Source organism: Labeo rohita, chromosome 19 (assembly GCF_022985175.1).
Source record: "Labeo rohita strain BAU-BD-2019 chromosome 19, IGBB_LRoh.1.0, whole genome shotgun sequence".
In the NCBI taxonomy this organism is placed as follows: domain Eukaryota; kingdom Metazoa; phylum Chordata; class Actinopteri; order Cypriniformes; family Cyprinidae; genus Labeo; species Labeo rohita.
Window position 1 is genome coordinate 32,413,438 of NC_066887.1, and position 17,380 is coordinate 32,430,817.

Here is a 17,380-nt window from a genome sequence, read left to right on the forward strand (position 1 = left end):
AAGTGAAGACCACACTGAACCCGTGACACACTTACAGAGACCTGCACGCGCTGGAAACCACTTTACACATAAACATTATTACAACTGAAGATAAACCTGTTTTTATGATCTGTTTAAACCACTTATGGATTTCTGTCAAAACAAATAGGTCCAATGTCTGTCCAGAATCTCTGTAGAAATCGTTTATTTTCCTGAAAAAAAAAGTGTATATATATATACACTACCGTTCAAAAGTTTGGGGTCAGTACATTTTTATTGTTTTTTTTTTTTTTTTTTTTTTAAGAAATTAATACTTTTATTCACCAAGGATGTATTAAGTTAATAATTAAAAGTTTATTAAAAGTTAATAATAAATAATTTACATTGTTATAAAATATTTATATTTTGAATAAACACTGTACTTTTTAAACTTGTTATTCATGAAAGAATCCTGAAAAAAAAAAAAAAATCACAGGTTCCAAAAAATATTTGGCAGCACAACTGTTGATATTATCCAACATTGATCATTCTAATAATAAATCCGCATATTAGAATGATTTCTGAAGGATCATGTGACACTTAAGACTGGAGTAACAGCTGATGAAAATTCAGCTTTTCATCACAGGAATAAATTCTATTTTAAAGTATGTTAAAATAAAAAACATTATTTTATATTGTAAAAACATTTTGCAATATTACTGTTTTTTTTTTTTTTTTATTTTTTTTTTTAATCAAATAAATGCAGCCTTGATGAGCATAAGAGACTACTTTAAAGACTATTACAAGTCTTACTGACCCCAAACTTTTGAACGGTAGTGTATATATACATATATATATATATATATATATACACACTACTGCTCAAAAGTGTGGGATCAGTACGACTTTTCTGTAAGTCTCTTATGCTCATCAAGTCTGCATTTATTTGATCAAAAATGCAGAATAAATTGGCTTTTATTTTAATATACTTCAAAATATAATTTATTCCTGTGATGCAAAGCTTAATTTTCATCATCATTACTCCAGTCTTAAGTGTCTCATGATCCTTCAGAAATCATTCTGATATGCTGATTTATTATTATTGTTGGAAACAGTTGTGCTGCCAAATATTTTTTTGGAAGCTGTGATTTTTTTTTTTTTTTTTTCAGGATTATTGATGAATAACAAGATAAAAAGAACATGATTTACTCAAAATATACATCTTTTCTAACAATGCAAATTTATGCTATTACTTTCTATTAATTTATCATATCCTTGCTGAATAAAAGTTTTTTTTTTAAAAAGAAAGAATAAAAATTTACTGACCCCAAAGTTTTGAACAGTAGTGTATATTGTTAGAAGACCTTTCTATTTTAAATAAATGCTGTTCTTTTTAACCTTTTATTGATCAACGAATCCTGAAAAAAAAAAATAAAAAAAAATCACAGGTTCCAAAAAAATATTAAGCAGCACAACTGTTTTCAACATTCATAATAAAATAGCATATTAGAATGATTTCTGAAGACTGGAGTAATGATTTTGAAAATTCAACTTTAATTACAGATATAAATTAAAATTTAATGTATATTAATATAGAAAATCATTGTTTTACATTGTAATAATATTTCACGATATTACTTTTTTTTCTGTTGTTTTGATCAAATGGACACAGCCTTGATGAGCATAAGAAACATCTTTAAGAAACATTAAAAATCTTACTAATCCCTAACATTTGAGCGGCAGTATATATATATATATATATATATATATATATATAAATTGTTTTGTTTCCAGGAAAATAACCAATTCCAGAGATAAATAAAATAAAATTAAATATGCTTAACTGTTTAATTTCTATAATTGTTATGTTGTAGTATTGATGACTATTATTGTAAATTGTGGAAAATATCACAAATAATGCAACAATAAAGAATGTAGAATATAAACAATGCAAGCATTTTATAAATATAAGTATTTTTAAATTATATAAGTTGACAAATATTTTTACAATGTACAACTTTTAATTGTATATCATTTTATAATGTATTGATGTCTCAGATTTTTTTTAATTTCTCAATTTTTTTACACACGTATACATACATACATATATATATATATATATATATAGTAGTTATAATGAATATTTGTCTTCAGTTTTTTGTGTCTGTGAGACACAAAATTTACCACAAGAGGGCATCATTTTCATTCAAAATGTAAATAATGTAAAAATGATTGGTGGATCAAGGCTGTATGCTTTCTAAACAATGTAAATACTGTCCTGATGTCAAATAATGTATGAACATCCCTAATAAACACAATAATAAGCATACTAGTTATCTGTCAGCTATTTCATGTTTTGCTTTTAAAGTCTACTTTTTATTTATTGTTTGTTTTTAAAGTTAAACCCATTTATGTATCAGTTTCTAAGTGTTTTTATCTCATAACACCTGTGCTTATGAGAGCGTCGAGCAAAATGTCTCTCTGTCGTTTTGTGAATCAGGGTTCAAGTGAAGATAAAATGATGAGTGACGGCTGATATTTCTGTTTTCTTCAGAGTGACAGACACATTAGCATCCTGAAACATTCCTCCCTCACATGCTAACACGGTTCTGCCCGTTTCAGGAGACTCAGCACGTGGACGTGAAACTGCACAAGTTGGTCTTTCTGAGGTCTGGTTCTTCCTCCGTGGGTTGGCAGTTTAGCTCAGATTCAGACTCTTGATAACACTTACCTCAGCAACTCCACATGCTGAAATGAGGAAGTTTGATCAGCAGTTTTCATCTCTGAACAACACGGGAACAGAAACATCAGGACTGAGCCCAAAGTTTTAACGAAACACGTCAACACTTTTATAGGGAACTGTTTACACTCTGATCACCAGTGTAGATTATTATTACAGGAACTGCCTGAAAAACTAATTTGTGAACCTTTCAGATCCAAAACCAAAAACATATCCACCTTTTTCTTTCTTTACAAGTGGGCGCGGCCATTTGTAAATTTTATAGGTTTGGCTTCCGGTCTCATCCGCGTCAAACTGCTTGATATTGCAAATTATTTTATTGTATTATCTTAATTATGAGCACACTGGTTTGTAGTGCAAACTCTTTTACTGTCTACTACACGTTGCTATTCTTCTTGTTGTTATTTACCTATAGCGGTTAATGAACTGGAAGTCTCACCCATAGGCTTACTTCTGCGTCAAAGACTAAGGTGAATATCTTCTCAGAAGCCGCTTAGACTATGTAGAAGTCATGTGTTAATTGAATACACACAGTAAACAGACCTTCATACTTAAAATTTTAGTTTTCAAACATTGTTTACAACTTAAAGATGTTGGTAATTTTACAACAAGCTTCCATTTATTAACACTACATTAGTTAACATGAACTAACAATGAAATATGTGACCCTGGACCACGAAACCAGTCTTAAGTAGCACAGATACATTTTTAGCAATAGCCAAAAATACATTGTATGGGTCAAAATTATTGATTTTTCTTTTATGCTAAAAATCATTAGGATATTAAGTAAAGATCATGTTCCGTGAAGACATTTTGTAAATTTCCTACCGTAAATATATCAAAACTTAATTTTATATTCGTAATATGCATTGCTAAGAACTTCATTTGGACAACTTTAAAGGTGATTTTCTCAATATTTAGATTTTTTTGCACCCTCAGATTCCAGATTTTCAAATATTTGGCTGAGATACAACTATCCTAACAAACCATACATCAGTGGAAAGCTTATTTATTCAGCTTTCAGATGATGTATAAATCTCAGTTTAAAAAAATGTACCCTTATGACTGGTTTTGTGGTCCAGGGTCACATATAGGCTTCTAAAGCATTTATTATATATCTATATCTTAATTTATGTTATTTTCAACATTTACATCATTAACAAAGTTGGATCTGTTACTATTATTTAATTGACCTTTCAGTTTTTATTTTAAATACAATTTTGTTAATTTATATATTTTTTTTATTACTGATTATCAATTTATTTATTATTAAATAATTAATTATTTAATGGGTCTGAACAGGAATTAATGATAATGAAATCATTATAATTAACTTTTTTTTTTTTTTTTTTTTTTTTTTTTTTTCCTTTTACCAGCGTTAATAAAGATGGATACGTACTGTGACAAATGTATTGCTCATTGTTAATGCACTAACTAACCCCAACTAGTGGGACTTTATTTTACCAAAATGTTTAATTTTAATGCATGAAGTTTCTGTATACGTAAACTCATGAATCCTTCTTGCAGGTTTAAAGTTTTCAAACTCGTTTCGCTCATAAACTTTAACAAAAGTGTTTTGTGTGTCACTGTGTCACAGGTGAGACGTTTGAAGTGTACTAGTATGTCTAGTACTGGTTAAACTGGTTTTACACTCTGTGATCTCTAGCACAATTGTTTTCTCATGATAATATGTTTTTCTTCAGACAGGCTCCTCTCACACTTTCTAAAATGTGAATAAATACCTTTATTGTTTCTCTGTACTTTCAGGTATTTATCTTTTTGCAGACTAGAAACATCAGATCTACAGGCCTGACTCATGTGGATTCAATATCTGGTAAGTTTTTCTCCTCTAATAAACTGTTTTGCACATGCTGAATGCTTCATAAATCATATTCTGTCTCTTTACAGCAATTATGCAGATGGTCATATATTCCATTAAAAAAACACCTTGGTGCAAACGCAAGCTCTCTTTCATCAATTACAGTTTATAAAATGTTCAACACTTATTGCTGGCAAATAAAGTGTGCAAAAACTCACTGGTTCCAAGTCAAACTTGGAAATGCTGACGTCGCAAAACGTGAACATGCCCGAAAATTACTTCTGTTTAATGCAGCCCAATAGTTTGTTAAAGGAGAAGTCCACTTCCAGAACAACAATTCACAAATAATTTACTCACCTCCTTGTCATCCAAGATGTTCATGTCTTTCTGTCTTCAGTCGTGAAGAAATTATGGTTTTTGAGGAAAGCATTTCAGAATTTTTCTCCATATAATGGTTCACGAGTTCACGCTTACATATAATTAGCCGGAGTATAGTAATGCATATTTGGCGTGCTGTCCGGGGAAGGGCTCCGAGCTCGGGAATGGCCCGAACCCAGAGAACCCCCCCTAGGTGTAGTGAGAACTCGTGTGAGGAGTGAGGAGATGGGGTGGTGGTGGGATGCTGATAAACCATCAAATGGATAGAGGCAAGTTCAGCTGTATTTAAATTGTAGCATTGATTAACTTGAGTGAACTCCTCTTGTGGTAGTTAGGCTAGGTATCTGACGCGCTCCTCCTGAACCTTGTTAATAAAACATCATATTTGATTGGTGCCCCTATTTTGAACTTCCAAAATGTAGTTTAAATGCAGCTTCAAAGGCTCTAAATGATCCAGGCCGAGGAAGAAGGGTCTTATCTAGCGAAACGATCTGCAATTTTTTTTTCGAAAAATAAAAATTTGTGTAATTTTTAAGCACAAAAGCTTGTGTAGCACAGGCTCTGGGATGCACGTTCACGTACTGTTGAATCACATTGAAAGGTCACGCGGAACGTAGGCAGAACGCGCAAAGACTAAGAAAGTGCAAGTAGGTCAAACGCTGTTTACAAAAAAAAAAGTACAAAAATGTCGGACGATTCTGAAGTTGTAGGGGAAAATAGAAAATATGGAGTTTTTTGCCTTTTTGAGCCGGAGTGCACAGACGATGAACTTAGACGTGATTCGTAGTAGTGATGGGAATTCGGATCTCTGGCTTTGAGTTTGTTCAGCAAAATGAACAAATCTTTTTTGAGTCATTTCGTTCATTTTAGCAAAATATAATGAAAATGTTACGTGTTACTTCCCTAACACATCTACTGCTTACACAAACATTGATCACACCACAAACAAAACAAAACTATAATGCTATAAGAAACAGAAAAGATTCATTCATTGTTTACCTGTGTCTTTAGTCTATGATTAGCTCATCTCGCCTCTTATCTGACAAGTTTTTGGGTTTGAGTCGTTCATTCATCACGTGACAGCCCCATAAGATGAATGAACGAGTCAAAACAGGTGAACTAATTCCAGTACAGAACCTAATAGGATGTTGCGCATGTGCGACTGAATGAATCACTCCCAGAGACGACTTGTTCTTCCTGAGTCACATTAAAGATTTGTTCAAAATTAACGGATCGTTCAAGAACGACCCATCGCGGACGCGCATCCCAGTGCCTGTGCTACACAAGCTTTTGTGCTTAAAAAGTATACAATTTTTTATTTTTCAAAAAAATGACAGATCGTTTCACTAGATAAGACCCTTCTTCCTCGGCTGGGATCGTTTAGAGCCATTGAAGCTGCATTTAAATTACATTTTGGAAGTTCAAAATCGGGGCATCAATGAAGTCCATTATATGGAGAAAAATCCTGAAATGTTTTCCTCAAAAACCATAATTTCTTTACGTCTGGAGACAGAAAGACATGAACATCATGGATGACAAGGGGGTGAGTAAATTATTTGTGAATTGTTGTTCTGTAATGGAGTTCTCCTTTAAAATTGAAGATTTTCTCTGGTTGTTTTCAGATTTGATGTAAGGACATAATCAGATGTTTGAGGACGAATGGAGAGGACGGGATATTTAGAGACAGAGAAGTGAGGAATAAGACATTCTGACACATCTAAAATAAACCCGCCGTCCCTACTGATGCAGGATCAGCCTCACCCAGTCAAATCCACTTTGATGGAAACAGGTCAAACTGGTCATGCTGGACACCACAGACTATCAAACACAACAACAAACTTAACAAACGGTTGTTACTAAGGCAGTCTATGCAAATTCTTGTCAATTTCAACTGTCTGCTTTCTCTGTCAGATCAACTGCTGTCATGATGAAGCAACACATCTGATTTAATGACACAGGCGTTTGATGGAAACTCTGGTACCACCTTGAGTACTGAGGTTTGTTACTGCCACAGTAATACTTCAGAAAAACAACTCCTTCACTGTGTTCAAAAGTTCAGGTGAGTTCATCTTCCAAATCTTTGGTACACTTGTGCAACTCATTCGCTTTACAATAGCTTTTAATGTGAGAAAGCAACACTTCATCTTTATTCAAAGAAATAATGCGTCACCCTCCTGTTGTGTTGAAAAACTGGGTACAGCTTTTGTGTTTTTGGTCAAGTTGACCCACTTAGGTTTCCGTGCAATTTGCCAAAAATCAACATGATAAAAAAACACAGAAGACTAATGCAAATACAGAAAGCCTCTATTGCACCTAGTCAGAGACTACAAAATATAAACTATGTGAGAAATTCAGTAATTAGGGACTCTATTGGAATTGCTCCGTTTCTTATTATTCTGTTCCAAAATGAATTGCATTTTTGAGGGCCTAAACATGTTTGAAAACTCATGAAACTTTGCACACGCATCAGAACTGGCGAAAATTTACGTCTGATATAGGTTTCAGAAGTGGGTGTGGCAAAATGGCTCAATAGCGCCACCTATACACTTTCAACAAAGTGCACCTCGAGCTACACTTCACGTACATGTATGAAAATCGGCATACACATGTAACACACCAGTACCTACAAAAAAGTCTCCTGGTACAAAATCCAAAACAGGAAGTAAGTTAAGATTTTTTCCAACAAATTTTGTGCTGATTTTGCTATTTTCAGGTGTCGTATTTCGACGAACTCCTCCTAGAGATTTATTCAGATCAACACCAAATTTGGTCAGTCTAATCTAAAGCCCTTTGTGGCATTAAATTGCGAAGATCTTGAGTGTTCATTAGAGGGCTTGTCTGTGGCGCCTTGTCAAATTTTGATTCTATTATAATCATAACGCCACCTGTTGGCAACAGGAAATGACTTGCTTTACACTAACTTAAACAAGAAATGTTCGATCCTCACCAAACTTCACATGTTTGTTAAGAGTGCTGGCCTGAAGACATCTAAAGACCAATATTCAGTTATAATCATAGCGCCACCCGTTGGCAGCAAGATATGTCATGTTTTACACTAACTTAAGCATACCATGTTCAGTCTGCACCAAACTTCACATATGTGGCAACAGTCTAGGTCTGAACACATTTATCTACAATATTCAGTTATAGACATAGCGCTACCAGTTGACAGCAGGAAGTTTGGCACATATAAATGACTTTGACACATACCTATATTTACTATATTAAAAGCATACTGCCCACCATTGTCGTTTATTGTGTTGTTTCTGTGTAGCATTTATTATTTATTTATTATTTGTACTACTTCTGCCTTTTTAAGACTTTTCTGAAACCCTTGTGAGGGTAAAATGGGTTTCGTACACTACTTTTCAGTGCTGAAAGAGTGCAGTAATTGAGATCCAAAAGACGAACAAACAAAAAACGAACTTTGACAGATTTTTTGATTCAACTGGATGATGAAACTGTGAATTTTTCTTGAATGATTCAGAAGACGAGTGTTAGTTTTGAGTAAAATTTCTTAATTTCTCATGTATTTCATACTTTAGTCTTCAACAGTAAAGGTTTTCAGTTTTTTATCTGTCTAAATGAGTCTCAGTTTTGAGTCAAATGTCTTAATTTCTCATGTATTTCATATTTTAGTCTTCAGCAATAAAGGTTTTCTGTTTTTATGAGCCTTTTTAGTATTTTTCCAAGTGTTGTTTTTGGCAAATTGCATTAAAACCAAAGGGGCTGAATGGTTGAGTAAATATGCACAGTGCTGCCTTTCTGAAACACAGCTATTATATAACTGTTGACATTTTGCATGCACATTCATGACCCTAAATGAGAAAAAGTCACCAAATTGAAAATAAGAAATAATTTAACCAGTATTTTGAGCAGTTTAAAAAGTCAAGTATGGGTCAAACACACCCCAGTACAATGAGAAGGTTATGCATGTCTGCATTGCATAAAGTTATTTAATTGCATGTGAAAAAAACAAAACTTTATCATATAAAGTTAATTTTATGAGCAAAATTATTATTATTACTATTATTATTATTATGTGCAAACAACTTCAGCAGTCACCCTACAAACCTGTTTGTTTACATGTTATTTCTAAAAGGTTTCCTTCCTTTATTTAAGTAATTTGTGTTGTGTTTTGTCCTCTTGAAATCATTTTGAGCCTTATTAAAAAGGTTACAATTATATTGCAGATTTACTTTATGTTCAGCAAAGACGCACTCAGGACAAAATGCTTCCTTTTTGTTTTTCTTGGAACCAAATCAGAAGGAGCTCTTATCCTGGCTAAACCAGACCATGTGAACCGAATAAACAACTGTTTTGTCTTAACACAGTTTCAAAAGAGCAATCAACCACTAATTAAAAAGTCAATCAGATTACATTTCATGGACTTTTGGGAAAATGTAGAGTAGGAAAACAACAACTTCACTGTGTAAAAAGTTCAGGTGAGTTCATCTTCCCAAACCTTGATGCATTAATGCAACTCATTCGCTGTACAATAGCTTTTAATGCGGGAAACAACTTTTTTAATCTTTATTCACAGAAAATCTTCCTTTTTGCAGCTGCTCTCAAATCTCATTGAAATATGGTGTACATTAAGTTTGGTTTGATGTCAGTAGTGATTGGTGCAGTTTTGGCTGAATGCTTGAATCAAGGTCTGTGTTTAAAATATTTCACATTTTATTCTATAACATAAAATGCATCGTTTTTTAAAGCTTTTACTTGTGATAAGGCTGTATATTTATATCTGACAACCGTTCCTGGAAAAAAAAGAAGAGAGGAGGATAATCATGTTTCAACAACGATGTTTTAATGCCACTGTAACGTGGAGAGGGAGACGAGAGGCGAGGGGATCCAAATGCACGCTTTTATTAGTGGGACGAGGCAAAGACATGGTCAGACAGGCAGGGTCAGAACAATAACAAACAGGTATAACGGAGGGATACACAAGAGAAGTCCGTGAGGCAGGCGTGGGTCGATCAACGGCGAACATAGTCCATGACGTGCGACAGAAGAATAATCCTTATAACAAGCAATAATCCAGAAAGGCAGGCCGCGAGACCGACGAAACGAGATAGCCAGGCGAGAATACTAACACACAGGAAACCAGGAACTCAGGATACCAGGAAACACAAGAAACTAGGAACTCGGAAACTTAGAAAACTAGGAAACTAAGGAAACAGTGCTAGCACTAGGAGAGTACTAAATGCAACTGATAAATCTCCACAATTACACTCCACAATACACGGCGCTTGCCGAGTGAAAGTCCGGGGCTTTGTAGGGTTGCTGATTGGCCACAGGTGTATGGCGCAGTCAGTGTGGTGGATAGTGGGAGATGCAGTCCGGGGTGTAGTGCAACAGTCTGTGTGTAATAATGGAACGAGAGCGACATCTGGTGGTGAGTGGACCGCAGGGCACCGACCAGATTTGTGACATAGCCCCCCCCCAAAGAGCGGCTTCCAGACGCTCCAACAGAACAACAGTCCAGGGGAGCGGGGGGGCGGGAGCGAGACAGGACGGGGGTTGGAGGACCAGGTCCATGCGGAGGACCCGGTAACTGAGGCAGGACCAGCAGAGCAGGAACCCTCCAGGGCGGAGCTGGAGGCAGAGCAGGAGGTGCGGGAGCCCTCCAGGGCGGAGCCGGAGGCGGAGCAGGAGGCGCAGGAGCCCTCCAGGGCGGAGCCAGAGGCAGAGCAGGAGGCGCCGGGGCCCTCCAGGGCGGAGCAGGAGGCGCCGGGGCCCTCCAGGGCGGAGCAGGAACCCGTGTCATGAACTGGGACCTGGGGAGAACAGGGACAGAGGAGGCAGACAGAATAAGGGGAGAAGCAGAGAGTGCACACGTTAACGCCGCCTCCCTGGGAGGTTTTACGGCGAATGCCGACACCTCAGGAGGCATGGGCGCAGCTTCTCTGGCGAAAGAGGTCTCTTGAGCAGACTCGTGGTCGGACGAGACCTCTGTAACAGACTTGTGAGCAGACGGGCCCTCAGGGGCAGACTTGTGAACGGACTTGACCACAGGAGCAGACTTGTGAACAGACGTGACCTCAGGGACAGACTTGTGAACGGACTTGACCACAGGAGTAGAATTGTGAACAGACGTGACCTCAGGGACAGACTTGTGAACGGACTTGACCACAGGAGCAGACTTGTGAACAGACTTGACCTCAGGAGCCGACTTGTGAACAAACGTGACGTCAGGAGCGTAGTGTGCAACCCATATACTGAGAATGGTGATCGCCATCACACTGGCAGACATAACGTGACAAGACTCTGGGAGGTCGGACGAGACTTGACAGGACTCTTGATGACGTGACTTGACTCTGGACAGACAGACGAGACGTGACTTGACTCTGGACGGACAGACGAGACGTGACTTGACTCTGAACGGACAGACGAGTCGTGACTTGACTCTGGGACAACAGCTGTAACTTGACTTGTCTTAGGAGGAGCAGCTCTGACTTGACTTGACGCAGGAACAACAGCAGTAGCTTTACTTGACCTTGGGAACATGGCTGTAACTTGATTTGACACTGGAGGTACAATTGTGATTCGACTTGACAGAGGAAATAAAGCTGTAGCTTGACTTGACTTGGGAAGAACAGCTTTGACTTGCCTTGACACAGGAAATACAGCTTGAACTCGACTTGACCCTGGAAACACAGTTGTCGGAATGTCGGAATGTTGCGAGAGTAAAGTAAAATCGATGCGAGAGTAAAGTCGGAATGTTGCGAGAGTAGAGTTGGAATGTTCAGAGAATAAAGACGGAATGTTGCGAGAGTAGAGTCGAATTGTTGCGAGAGTAAAGTCGGAATGTTGCGAGAGTAAAGTAAAATTGTTGCAAGAGTAAAGTCGGAATGTTGCGAGAGTAAAGTAAAATCGATGCAAGAGTAAAGTCGAAATGTTGCGAGAGTAGTCGCAATGTTCAGAGAGTAAAGTCGGAATATTGCGAGAGTAAAGTTGAATTGTTGCGAGAGTAAAGTCGAATTGTTGCGAGAGTAAAGTCGGAATGTTGCGAGAGTAAAGTCGGAATGTTGCAAGAGTAAAGTAGAAATGTTGCGAGAGTAAAGTCGAAATGTTGCGAAGGTAAAGTCAAAATGTTGCGAGAGTAAAGTCGGAATGTTGCGAGAGTAAAGTAAAATTGTTGCAAGAGTAAAGTCGGAATGTTGCGAGAGTAAAGTAAAATCGATGCAAGAGTAAAGTCGAAATGTTGCGAGAGTAGTCGCAATGTTCAGAGAGTAAAGTCGGAATATTGCGAGAGTAAAGTTGAATTGTTGCGAGAGTAAAGTCGAATTGTTGCGAGAGTAAAGTCGGAATGTTGCGAGAGTAAAGTCGGAATGTTGCAAGAGTAAAGTAGAAATGTTGCGAGAGTAAAGTCGAAATGTTGCGAAGGTAAAGTCAAAATGTTGCGAGAGTAAAGTCGGAATGTTGCGAGAGTAAAGTTGGAATGTTCTGAGAATAAAGTCGGAATGTTGCGAGAGTAAAGACGGAATGTTGCGACAGTAAAGTCGAAATGTTGCGAGAGTAAAGTCAAAATGTTGCGAGAGTAAAGTCGGAATGTTGCGAGAGTAAAGTAAAATCGATGCGAGAGTAAAGTCGGAATGTTGCGAGAGTAAAGACGGAATGTTGCGAGAGTAAAGTCGAAATGTTGCGAGAGTAAAGTCAAAATGTTGCGAGAGTAAAGTCGGAATGTTGCGAGAGTAAAGTAAAATCGATGCGAGAGTAAAGTCGGAATGTTGCGAGAGTAGAGTTGGAATGTTCAGAGAATAAAGACGGAATGTTGCGAGAGTAAAGTCGAATTGTTGCGAGAGTAAAGTCGTAATGTTGCGAGAGTAAAGTTGTAATGTTGCGAGAGTAAAGTAAAATTGTTGCAAGAGTAAAGTTGGAATGTTGCGAGAGTAAAGTAAAATCGATGCAAGAGTAAAGTCGGAATGTTGCGAGAGTAAAGTTGGAATGTTGCGAAAGTAAAGTCGAAATGTTCCGAGAATAAAGTCGAAGTATTATGTGAATTAAATTCGAAATACTATGAGAATATAGTCAAAACACTATGAGAATAAAGTTGAAATATTTAATCTTTATTCTTGTAATTTCGACTTTATTCTTGGAATATTATGACTTTAATCTCGTAATCTTACTTTTTTTTTCACGTGGCACTAAAACGCCGCCTTAGATTTCAGTCGCAGCTTCAGAGTCTAGTGTAGGGGGTGGGGTGCTTCGAATTCTAGAGAGCATTTGATTGGACAGAAAAGTTTGATGAGAAGCTGAAGTGCAGGGTGATGTCATCAAAATCGTTGATCCATACTGGTGAAAGTTAGAGACTGTAAATTTTAAATGTGTATATCTTGTAAAGGCGAATTTTGTCATTGTTTTAGAACACACTAGCTTGTAGATAACATTAAGGCTAACATCCATACTAAAAGCCAAAAAAACTTCCATTTTGATTTCATGGGGACTTTAAGAATATTAACAAATGCAGTGTAATTTACCGTACGCCCTTACGTTACAAATAAGCTAAACAAGGAGCTCCAATGATAGCCGCGGCCCGCGGAGACACATGCGCCGTGATTGGTCGAGCCCCTTTGATGGTTCCGCCGGGTGTGAAAGTGAAGGAAGAGAAACGGAGACTCCAGATAATCACACACTTCACACGGACAAACAATAGCGGTCTGGAGCTCGGCCAGGACGCGGATCCCCCGCGCTCTCCCACCGCAGCAGATCGACTGCTCTCCGCCTCTCAGAGTTTATCAACACAATGGCTTCCTGTCGCGGCGGTGTGTAGTCTGCGCGCAGGCCGCGATCCCATCGAGCGGAGCGGAACACGCGGGCCTGTTTGTGTCGCGCTGCTGGATGACCCGTCTTCCTCCCAGACATTCATCAGCCCTCCAGCGCCGAAAGACCGATGCCTGCACAACATCTCCCTCGAGTCTCTATTACAACAGCTTGATTTATTCCTCACACCCGGACAATAAAAACAACAAATGACCCTCAGGACGAAGCCTGACGTGTCATGACCTGAGAAAAAAAAAATGTTCTGAACTTTTTGCATGTGTTAATAAACACAGCTGGCTTTCACTGAGCAGGTGATTTAGAGTGAAATCGAGAAATTAGTAAACTAAACGAGATAAACTAAAAGTCAAACAGATTGCTCCCAGAAAGAGCAAAGAGCAAATATAAACATTTGCTTAAATATCCTACTTCTTTGTCTTTATTTAGTTTTCAAATAAGGCAAACACTTAAATACACGTGAGGCCCAATTTTGAATGTGTAGCATTAGAAGATTTTCCCAGGCATAAATTTTCCCAAATGAATATATATATATATATATATAATTGAATTTGAATATAAATTGAATTTCTATTTCACTTTTGTGTATTTGCAGTTAGTAATTTTAGTGTTTCAACTGAAACTATTACAGTTAGTTACCAGGGCAACATTTAAATAAATAAATATATAAAAAAATAAAAACAATAAATTAGTTATATCAACTTATTCATTCTAATTTATACTCATTTAGTTAAGTGCTTTTTATTTTTTTTATGCTATTAATGTGTCTATATATATATATATATATATATATATATATATATATAAATGTGTTAACATGTCAAGAGTTATTTTAGTATCAATTATGTACAATTAAATTTTGATTTAATTTTTATAATTTTATAATTTTGATTTAATTTTTATTATATATATATATATATATATATATACGTGTTAATATGTTGAGTTATTTTAGTATTTAGTATTTGTAGAATTTTATTGATTTGATTTTATATATATATATATATGCATAAATATATAAAATATTGCATATATATATGCATAAGCACTAAAACATTTTCCCCGCCAAAACCCCCCAAAAACAAAAATATATATATATTTGTATATGTACACACACACACTTTAGTGTATTTATATACTATTATACTTATATTTTTCTTAGTATAGTATTATAATAAAATTAATAAAATATTAATATTTTTATTTTTATATTTCATTAGTTTTATATTTTATATTATACTGTACTATTTTTAACAGTTTTTTTTTTTTTTGTTTGTTTATTTTACTTCAGTTTTCAGTCATTTAGTCATTTTTATTAGTTTTTTTTCTCTCTGTTTTTTTTTTTTTCCTTTTTAATACTCTTTAGTTACTAAAACAACTGTTATTATTTCAGTTCAAGAATGATTGAAACCAGGTTCCTTTACACTAAAATAAGAACTTCACGTCTTCTGACTTGAGTTTTTTCATCTGGGTATGACCTCTGTGAAGCTGCTCAGGAGTTTCTTGTTGACTTCAGCGTGTGAAACACACACAGTCGTGATCAGAACCTGTTTCCAGACCTCTAGGAGACGGTGAATTTAAACAGGAGCTTTGTTTGCGGACTGATATGTTGATGTATATGTTATCTGCTGTCAGAGGTCACCAGCAGCAGAATGGCCTGCGAGAGGCTTTGACGTGCTGTTCTCAACGGAGATGGCGTGATTGAGCTAGCGATACGCTCAAACAGGAAGTGTTTTGTGAGATTTCCCACTGCTTGTTATTCTTATGGATGTATTATACCCAACACTTCCACATGGTGCTGTCAGCTTCCCCTCTCTATCCCAGCACGCTGACTCACACTGGGACGTGCACTTTAACCTCACCGCTCCACCTGACCCGAATTCTGACCTGAATATCAGTTAAAATCATCTTGATTTTGTCTAACAGAAATTATATATTCACAGGTTAATAAACTGTCCATGGACTTTTTTTTAATCAAAACTGAGACTGAATTTTTAAATATAACCTGTGTAATGAAATGTACACATATGCAGGCCATACTAACACAAAACACCCAAATGCACACACACGTATGTTGGTGTGGTGGGAATGTTATTGATTATTTTGAGATGTCATCATCACATCCTGTGTTTGATTGACAGTTGATGGGATGGCACACACAGGTCATGCCTGCAGGCCTGTCAGAAGAAATTAGGACAGAGCTTTACTGAAAGGAATATATTGATCATAGTTACTAAGTATTCTGTACGGTATGCCCACACGTGTAGTAATGTAATAATAATGTAATATACATTTTTAAGTAAATAAATATAAATATAAATAAATGTAAAAATATTATATTACTACATTTAGATTTTTTTTTTTTTAGTTTAGTTTTTGGATTTTTTTTTTTATAATATTGCTATTTAGGTGTTATGTGTGTGTGTTATTTAAGTATTATATATATTATTTACATACTATTATTTTTAAATGTAGTTATTTTATTTTATTTTTATTTTTTGTCATTTTGTTTAATATGTGCTTGTCTCATATTCATTAGTTTTTATATTACTATTTAGGTGTAATTTTACATCAGTCTAATACTAATATATATATGTTAATATTAAGAAGTTAATATTTAAAACATTTTTTAAATATTTAAAATATTCATATTTAAATTTAGTTTTTGTTTTTGTTTTGACTTAGTTTTTTTGTCATGTTTTTGTATATTACTATTTTAGTTTTGTTTTAAATATGACTATTTAGGTGTAAATTTCATATATATATATATATATATATATATTACTAATAATATTTAAAACAAAACTAAAATAGTATATATATATATATATATATATATATATATTGTGTGTGTTAAATGTTTAAGTATACTTTAAGTATTATTTATGTACTATTATATATATATATATTTTTTTTTATATTTTTTTATTTTTAGGTTTTAATTTTATATCAGTCTAATATTATTATATTTGCTAAGAAGTTAATATTTAAAATTATATAGTTAATATTTTACATTTTATTATAAACTATTTTACATATATATAAATTATATTAATAAATATTAATAATTACATTTAGTTCAGTATTTATTTATTTATTTATTATGTCCTCTTGACATTTTTTTGTATATTACCATTTTTTGTTGGATATTACTATATTACTGTAATTTTTTATATTACTATTTAGGTTAAATTTCACTTTCTTCACTAGTTTTAATTCAGTTCTATTTTTTATTTATTTGCAGTCAGTAATTTTAGTGGTTCATCTTAAAGTTATTACAGTTAGCTGCCAAGACAACATTTCTAATTTTTGTTTAATTTAAGTTTTTGATCTAATATTTCTATTTTATTTCATCCTTTTTTCAAATAACAAAAATGTTAACAAAAGCAACAAAATAAAAACAATTAATTAATTACATAATTTTTCTTTTTTTTAAATATCATTTTTAATTCAAATTTTTAGTCACTTATATGCTTTTTATTATTTTTTTAGTATTACTATTTAGTTTCAAGTTTTAAAGTAATGTTTTATTATATTTTAGTTAACGTTATTCTAATAATGCAGTATTTGCATTTTTATTATATATTTTTAATATCTAGCCCTGTTGTGTACTATATATTTTGTACATAATTGCACATTCATGCTAGGTTGTCTATCAAGCAGTCAGGTGGCGGCTAATGTAGTTACCTTTAAATTCTAAACCC